Genomic DNA, 6,744 nt, shown 5'->3' with positions numbered 1-6,744 from the left:
TGACCCCAACCCTTGTCCACCACACCAACCACCATATGAACCATACCCAGAACCACCACCTCAATATACACCATCTCTATATCCTTATCAAGAGGAACCACCTCCATGTTATGAACCTTTTCTCCCAACAAATGAACCCTCCTATCTACCCCAAACCTCCATGGAGAAAGCATTTGCCGATCTAAACTCTGCTATACAAGCTCACGCCGCCCAAATCGGACCACCAAATACCCCCAATATTCAACCCTCAAGCTCCAATGTACTTCCATCTCAACCACATAATGATCCACCCATCCCATCACCACCATCCATGGAAGAGCACCAACATCCATCAATCCAAGAGCAACATGATCCCACTGATACTATTGACATGGAACAAGAGAGAAAAGATCATCTTCGCGAATCCCTACTTCATAAGGAGCTAGAGGAGGCACTAAAGGTGAAGGTAGTAGAGACCCTTGAAGTTGACAGCGCAATTGAAGAAGAAGTGGTTGAAGACTTAGGAGATGCTGAACCTCCATGGGAAAGTCAAGTTATAGAGCCTCCTTCAAAGACGTTTGAAACTGATGTTGAGGAGGGTGTACAACCTCCAAAGCATATCATTGTTGAAGACTTTGAAGGAGACGATCAAGAGATGGATTCAATCATTAATGAATTCTTATCTACAATTGCATCCTCTCCTATTGAACTTGACATGAAGATTAAAGAAGAAGAAGCACAACCTCCCATGCCCTTGGTGAACAATAAAGAAGAAATTGAATCAGAAGAAAGCTACCAAGAGGAAGAGGTTGAAATTGAAGAAGCTTGCAAAGAGGTGGAAGATGTCAAAGAAGAGTACAAAGGAGTGGAGCTTGCAAGTTCATTAGAAACCCCTCCCCCTAAGTTGCCATTATCCTTCACAACATTCAAGTGGGTAAAATTCATATCCTTTAACTTTCTAATTCCACTTGAATATGGGCTACTGGAGACGGATGGCCAACTTAGAGCTCTTTGTGGCATTAAGAGTAAGAGGAAGATGGTCAGTGGTAAGAATTGCCCTGCAAGGTTCATTATGGTTGGAAGTTTTAAGTTTAAATGCAAAGGTTGGTGTAGAGCTCAACTGAATGGGTCTAGGAAGTTGTTTGGCCGCTTTAGTGAGAATTCAGATTGCCTGCCACCCGGTTGGAACACTAATGATCAACAAGAAGACGGGTGCAAAAGCAAAGTTTGGGACCCTGGAATTCAATCTAGAAATCAATACTCTTGGGGCCTTGTCACTTGCTTTAGCTTGCTTGAAGGCTTTTTGCGCCTAGTTTGGGATCCCGGAGGATATTGGACGTACAAACATTGGTGGGGATTCCTGGATCAATACAAGCACAAGCCGCTATGACAAGGAGCTCGCCAATGTCCAACTTAAGGACTTTAACTAAAAGTGCTAGGTGGGAGACAACCCACCATGGTGTGATAATTTCTTTTTCAATTTTATTTCGTGTTGTTTGTTTTTATTTTATATTATTTTCATTGAACCTGAAATTACTCATAACATCCATATCATTTTGCATTCTGCATACTGCATTAAAAAAAAGGGAAAGCACGCACGCGACGCAGCAGCGTCGTTGACGCGTCCGCGTCACCAGTGCCTTGGAAAGAAAAGAAAAGTGAACAGAGAGTCACGCGAGAGCGTGGATGGAGGCGTGCCTTTGGCATAAATTGATCCACGCGACCGCATCGCTGACGCGTCTGCGTCATGTGAGAAAAATGCCTCCCACGCGTCCGCGTCACCCACGCGAACGCGTGCCCTGAAAATCGACGTAAATGAGTGTTTGGCAGTAAATTAGGCTGGAATGGGGCTGGACTCGTGCTGTAAGACCAAGTCCACCCACGCGAACGCGTTCCCCACGCGGTCGTGTCGTTTTCAAAAATGGCCATCCACGCGATCGCGTTAACCACGCGACCGCGTCACCAAAAAAAAATTGGCAAAAAGTGTTTCAAACAGAGAGTTGCTCAAACGCGAGGCTGTACTCGCGCCAATCGCATAAATTAGGTCACGCGATCGCGTGCCCCACACGTCCGCATCACCTGACCTTATCGCGCACCACGCGACCGCGTCACTCACGCGTATGCGTCGCTTACGCCGCGCAACTTATACAGATCAACCAATTATCTTATCTTTTCTTTTCCAAATCTAAATATTTTCTTTCCCTTCTTTTTCTTTTTCTTTCTTGTTCTTTCTTTTTCTTTTAATTGGTATTGGAAATTTATTTGGTTCATTATTTTATTTGTGGATTATTAAGGAATTGTTTGACAATTATATATTACTTTTTATAGGGTTGCTTGCATGTTCAATTTAATACTTTCAATAACTTATTTACCATGCATATTAAGTGTTTGTGAAAAAACCCGCATGGCATCACGTACTACTTTTCTGTTATCCTACTTTCATGCCTGTTTTTTTTTTCACAAAACCCTTTTTATATTTTATTAATTATTTATAATTGTCCATACAAACATGTTATTAGTTTGAAAGGCTTGGTAATCCAACTTGGACATTGCATTGAATGCTTGATCTATGCTACTCATGCCTTTGCCAGCATGCCAATAAACATCTTGTATTTAATTGTCATTACATGCACTTGATATATTTCCATTGATGACTTTTCACATGTAGTCATGACCATGTGTTACCATCATTCTTTTTTACTGTGCACTGATTACCACCTTTCCCATTCTCTTCCTTGCTCTAACCCTTAGCTTTAAAAGTTACCTTTTTTTTCCTTTTCAGGATGGCCACCAAGAAGGGTAAAGAGAAAGCTACTCCTAAACCACCAGCAAGGAAAGGAACAAAAAGAGCACCAGTTGCGGAACCACAACCCCCATCCACTTGCACATCTTAGCATGCACCGAGGACGGTGCAATCTTTAAATGTGGGGAGGTCGACACCGACTTCTAGGGGTTAGTTACCTCCTTTTCAACACCAATACTCTATTCTCTTTGTTTGTTCGTTGTTGCATTTGCATGTTTGTTTAATTTTATGCATTTAGTCACTACTTGGTTGAAGTAATATTTTCTTTTTCAAGACATTTTTATAGTATTTCACTAATTTAAATCAAAATTTAAATGTTAAATTTGTTTGGAAGTTGTATTTGGAACATAGTTAAAAGCTAGAACACACAACCTGTGATATTTGAGCTTATTTACATGGTTATATTATTTAACCATAAATATTTTATTCTTGTGTGTTTTCTTCTCTATGATTGTAATCTTTACTTTGTTTCAGTCTATATGTCCAATATAGAATGTAGATACATACCTGCATGTGATTGAGGCCATTATTTGAATTTTTGCTCACTTATCCCAAATAAGCCTACCTTTTACATCACCCTTGTTAGCCCCCTTGAGCCTTTTAATCCCCTTCTATTCTATTACCACATTACTAGCCTTAAGCAGAAAAATAAATTAAAAATTCCAAGTTGAATCCTTGGTTAGCTTAAGATAGAAATTGTGTATCAACTAAGTGTGGAAAAATTTATGGGAACATGGGATGATAGGAAAAAGGTATTAAATTGAATAAGTTATTTGAAAATTTGGGAAGCATGCTCATGTGAAATCAAAATAATTAAATTACCATGTGCATTAATAAAAAAAAATTTATTAAGTAATTAAATAAGGGGATACAAAAATTACCCCATTGCAAAATAAAAAGAACCAATGCACATGGGACCAAATTCAAAAAAATAAGTTTGATACATGAGCATGTAATACAAAAGTGGGAAAATTTGGGTAGTTAGGTAAAGAACTTTAAAATTATATAAAGTGTGTATGTTAGGTGAGATCTTAGACTGATCAAGGATTTACTCTATTAGCTCACTTAGCCTTATATGTACATCCTTACCTTTACCTCAGTCCCATTACAACCCTGAAAAGACCTCATGATGTTTGCATTGGTGTACTAAATATTTGTTGATTGGTTAGATGAAGAACAAAGTTTAGAAAGCATGATTAGAGAAGAGTAGAGTGAATTACCCTATACACTTGAGAGATTAGAGTGCATATACACTTCCTGTGAGGGTTCAGTGCTTAATTCTATGTTCCCTGCTTTCATGAGCTATCTTCTTACAAGTCTACTTGTCTTTATTTTATATGATTTGAATTAGTAAAATTTGATTTATGTTTGTCTTGGAGAACTTATTTATTTTTAACCAAGTAGGTAGAAACATCTTAGCATGTAGTTGCATTTATAGGTTGCATTTCATACATTCTTACCATTCTCCTTCACTCTTTTAGTTCTCTTGACCTTAGCATGAGGACATGCTAATGTTTAAGTGTGGGAAGGTTGATAAACCACTATTTTATGGTTTATCTTGTGCTCAATTGAGTGGTTTTTATCTATTCTTTACCCACCTATTCATACTATTTGCATGGTTTTGTATTTGCCTTCCTAATTATGTGCTTTGATTGAAAACATGCTTCTTTGACTTTTATTTCCTTTTATTTAATCCTCTCTTATTACCATTAGATGTCTTGATATGTGTGTTAAGTGATTTTAGGAATTACAGGGCAGGAATGGCTTAGATGATGGAAAGGAAGCATGCAAAAGTGGAAGGAATACAAGAAGTTGAAGGAACTGCAAAGCTGTCAGCCTGACCCTCTCGCACTAAAATGATCATAACTTGAGCTACAGAGGTCCAAATGATGCGGTTCCACTTGCATTGGAAAGCTAACGTCCAGGGATTCGATTTGATATATAATTCTTTATAGTGGCCGTACAGATAGGTGACTCGAACGTGCACTCCACGCGGATGCGTCGCATCTGCGAATCTCATTCCACGCAAATGCGTGGATGACGCCTCCGCGTCACTTTGCCGCGACCTGTACGGACCAGATTTCACAAACAGCAATTTCGGGGCTGTTTCTGACCCAGTTTTCGGCCCATAGAACACAGATTGGAGGCTATAAAGTGGGGGAATGCATCCATTCATAATTATGCTTTCATAATTCATAATTTTTTGTTTTAGATGTAATTTTCAGAGACAGAGAGAGGTTCTCTCCTCTGTCTTAGGATTTAGGATTGGGATTTCTATTAGGATTAGGATTGTCTCTTCATACCAGGTTCAATGATTTATGTTTCTCTTCTACTTTGAGATACTTTAATGCTTTTATTTGTATCTGATTTATGTTGCCCAATTGGCTTATGAACTTTTCCATGTTAGATTTTACTGCTTTGAATGAATGTTACTTGAGGTATTCCAGATATTTATGATTTCAATTTAGCTTTCCACATTATTAGCTTTAATTGATTAACTGAAAGCTCTTGAGTTATCAACTATTCATGATTGATTGTTATGTCGGCTAATTAACTGGAATTCCACTAACTCTAGTCTTTTCTTAGGAATCGGCTAGGACTTGGGAAATATAACCAATTAGTTCACTTGACTTTCCCTTGCTTACGCAAAGGTTAACTAAGTGGGATTAACTTTCATTCTCATAGGAGTAACTGGGATAGGACTTCCGAATTTTCATATCTTACCAAAAGTTTATTTTATAGTTAATTACTTATTTTATTTGTCATTGAATTTACTTGTTCCTCACTTTCAAAATCCCAATTTACAAAAACCCATAACCAATAATAAGAACATATCTCCCTGCAATTCCTTGAGAAAACGACCCGAGGTTTGAATAATCGATTATCAATTTTAAAAGGGTTTGTTACTTGTGACAAACAAAACGTTTGTAAGAAAGGTTGATTGCTTGGTTTAGTAACTATACTTACAACGAGAGTTTACTATAACTTCTAAACCATCAATCTTCAGTTCTTCAGGCGTGCCTTACCATAGACGATCCGGAAGGGACTCATCCCTAACGGAGTCTTGTAGGCCGTTCTATACGCCCATAGTGCATCTCCTAACCGGATGCTCCAATCCTTCCTTTGCGGATTGACTACTTTATCCAAGATTCTCTTAATCTCCCGGTTGGACACTTCCGCTTGTCCATTGGTTTGCGGATGATAAGCAGTGGCAACCTTATGCACTATCCCAGAGCGCTGGAGCAGTGCCTCTACTTTCCTGTTACAAAAGTGGGATCTTTGGTTGCTCACGATTGCTCGTGGCGACCCATAACGGCATACAATGCTATTCTTAATAAAAGAAATGACGGTATTGGCATCGTCAAGGCGGGTAGGTATTGCTTCTACCCACTTTGACACGTAGTCAACTGCTAACAAAATATATAGATACCCACTTGAGTTGGGAAACGGTCCCATAAAGTCAATGTCCCATACATCAAATATCTCACAGAACAACATAGGTTGTTGAGGCATTTCATCCCTTTGGGATGTGTTTCCCGACTTCTGACACTGATGGCAAGACACACATAACTGGTTAGCATCCTTGAATAAGGTTGGCCACCAGAATCCACAATCCAACACTTTTTTAGCGGTCCTTTGTGAGCCAAAGTGGCCACCACATTCAGACGAATGGCAAGATTCAAGAATGGGTTAGATTTCGGACTCCGGGACACATCCTCAAATTACTTGGTCCACTCCCGTCTTCCACAAGTGAGGGTCATCCCAAATGTAATATTTGGAATCACTCCTCAACTTATCCCTTTGGTGTTTAGAAAAGTTGGGGGGGAAGAGTTTCGCAACCAAGTAGTTCGCCATTAGGGCAAACCAAGGAATGCTATCCGACACAGCATGCAAGCTATCCAATGGGAATGAGTCATTGATCGGAAATGGATCAGATTTTAAATTCTCAAGGAGGCTTAAAT

This window comes from Arachis hypogaea, chromosome 2, assembly GCF_003086295.3.
Source record: "Arachis hypogaea cultivar Tifrunner chromosome 2, arahy.Tifrunner.gnm2.J5K5, whole genome shotgun sequence".
NCBI classification, from domain to species: Eukaryota; Viridiplantae; Streptophyta; class Magnoliopsida; order Fabales; family Fabaceae; genus Arachis; species Arachis hypogaea.
This window is presented reverse-complemented; position numbering follows the sequence as displayed.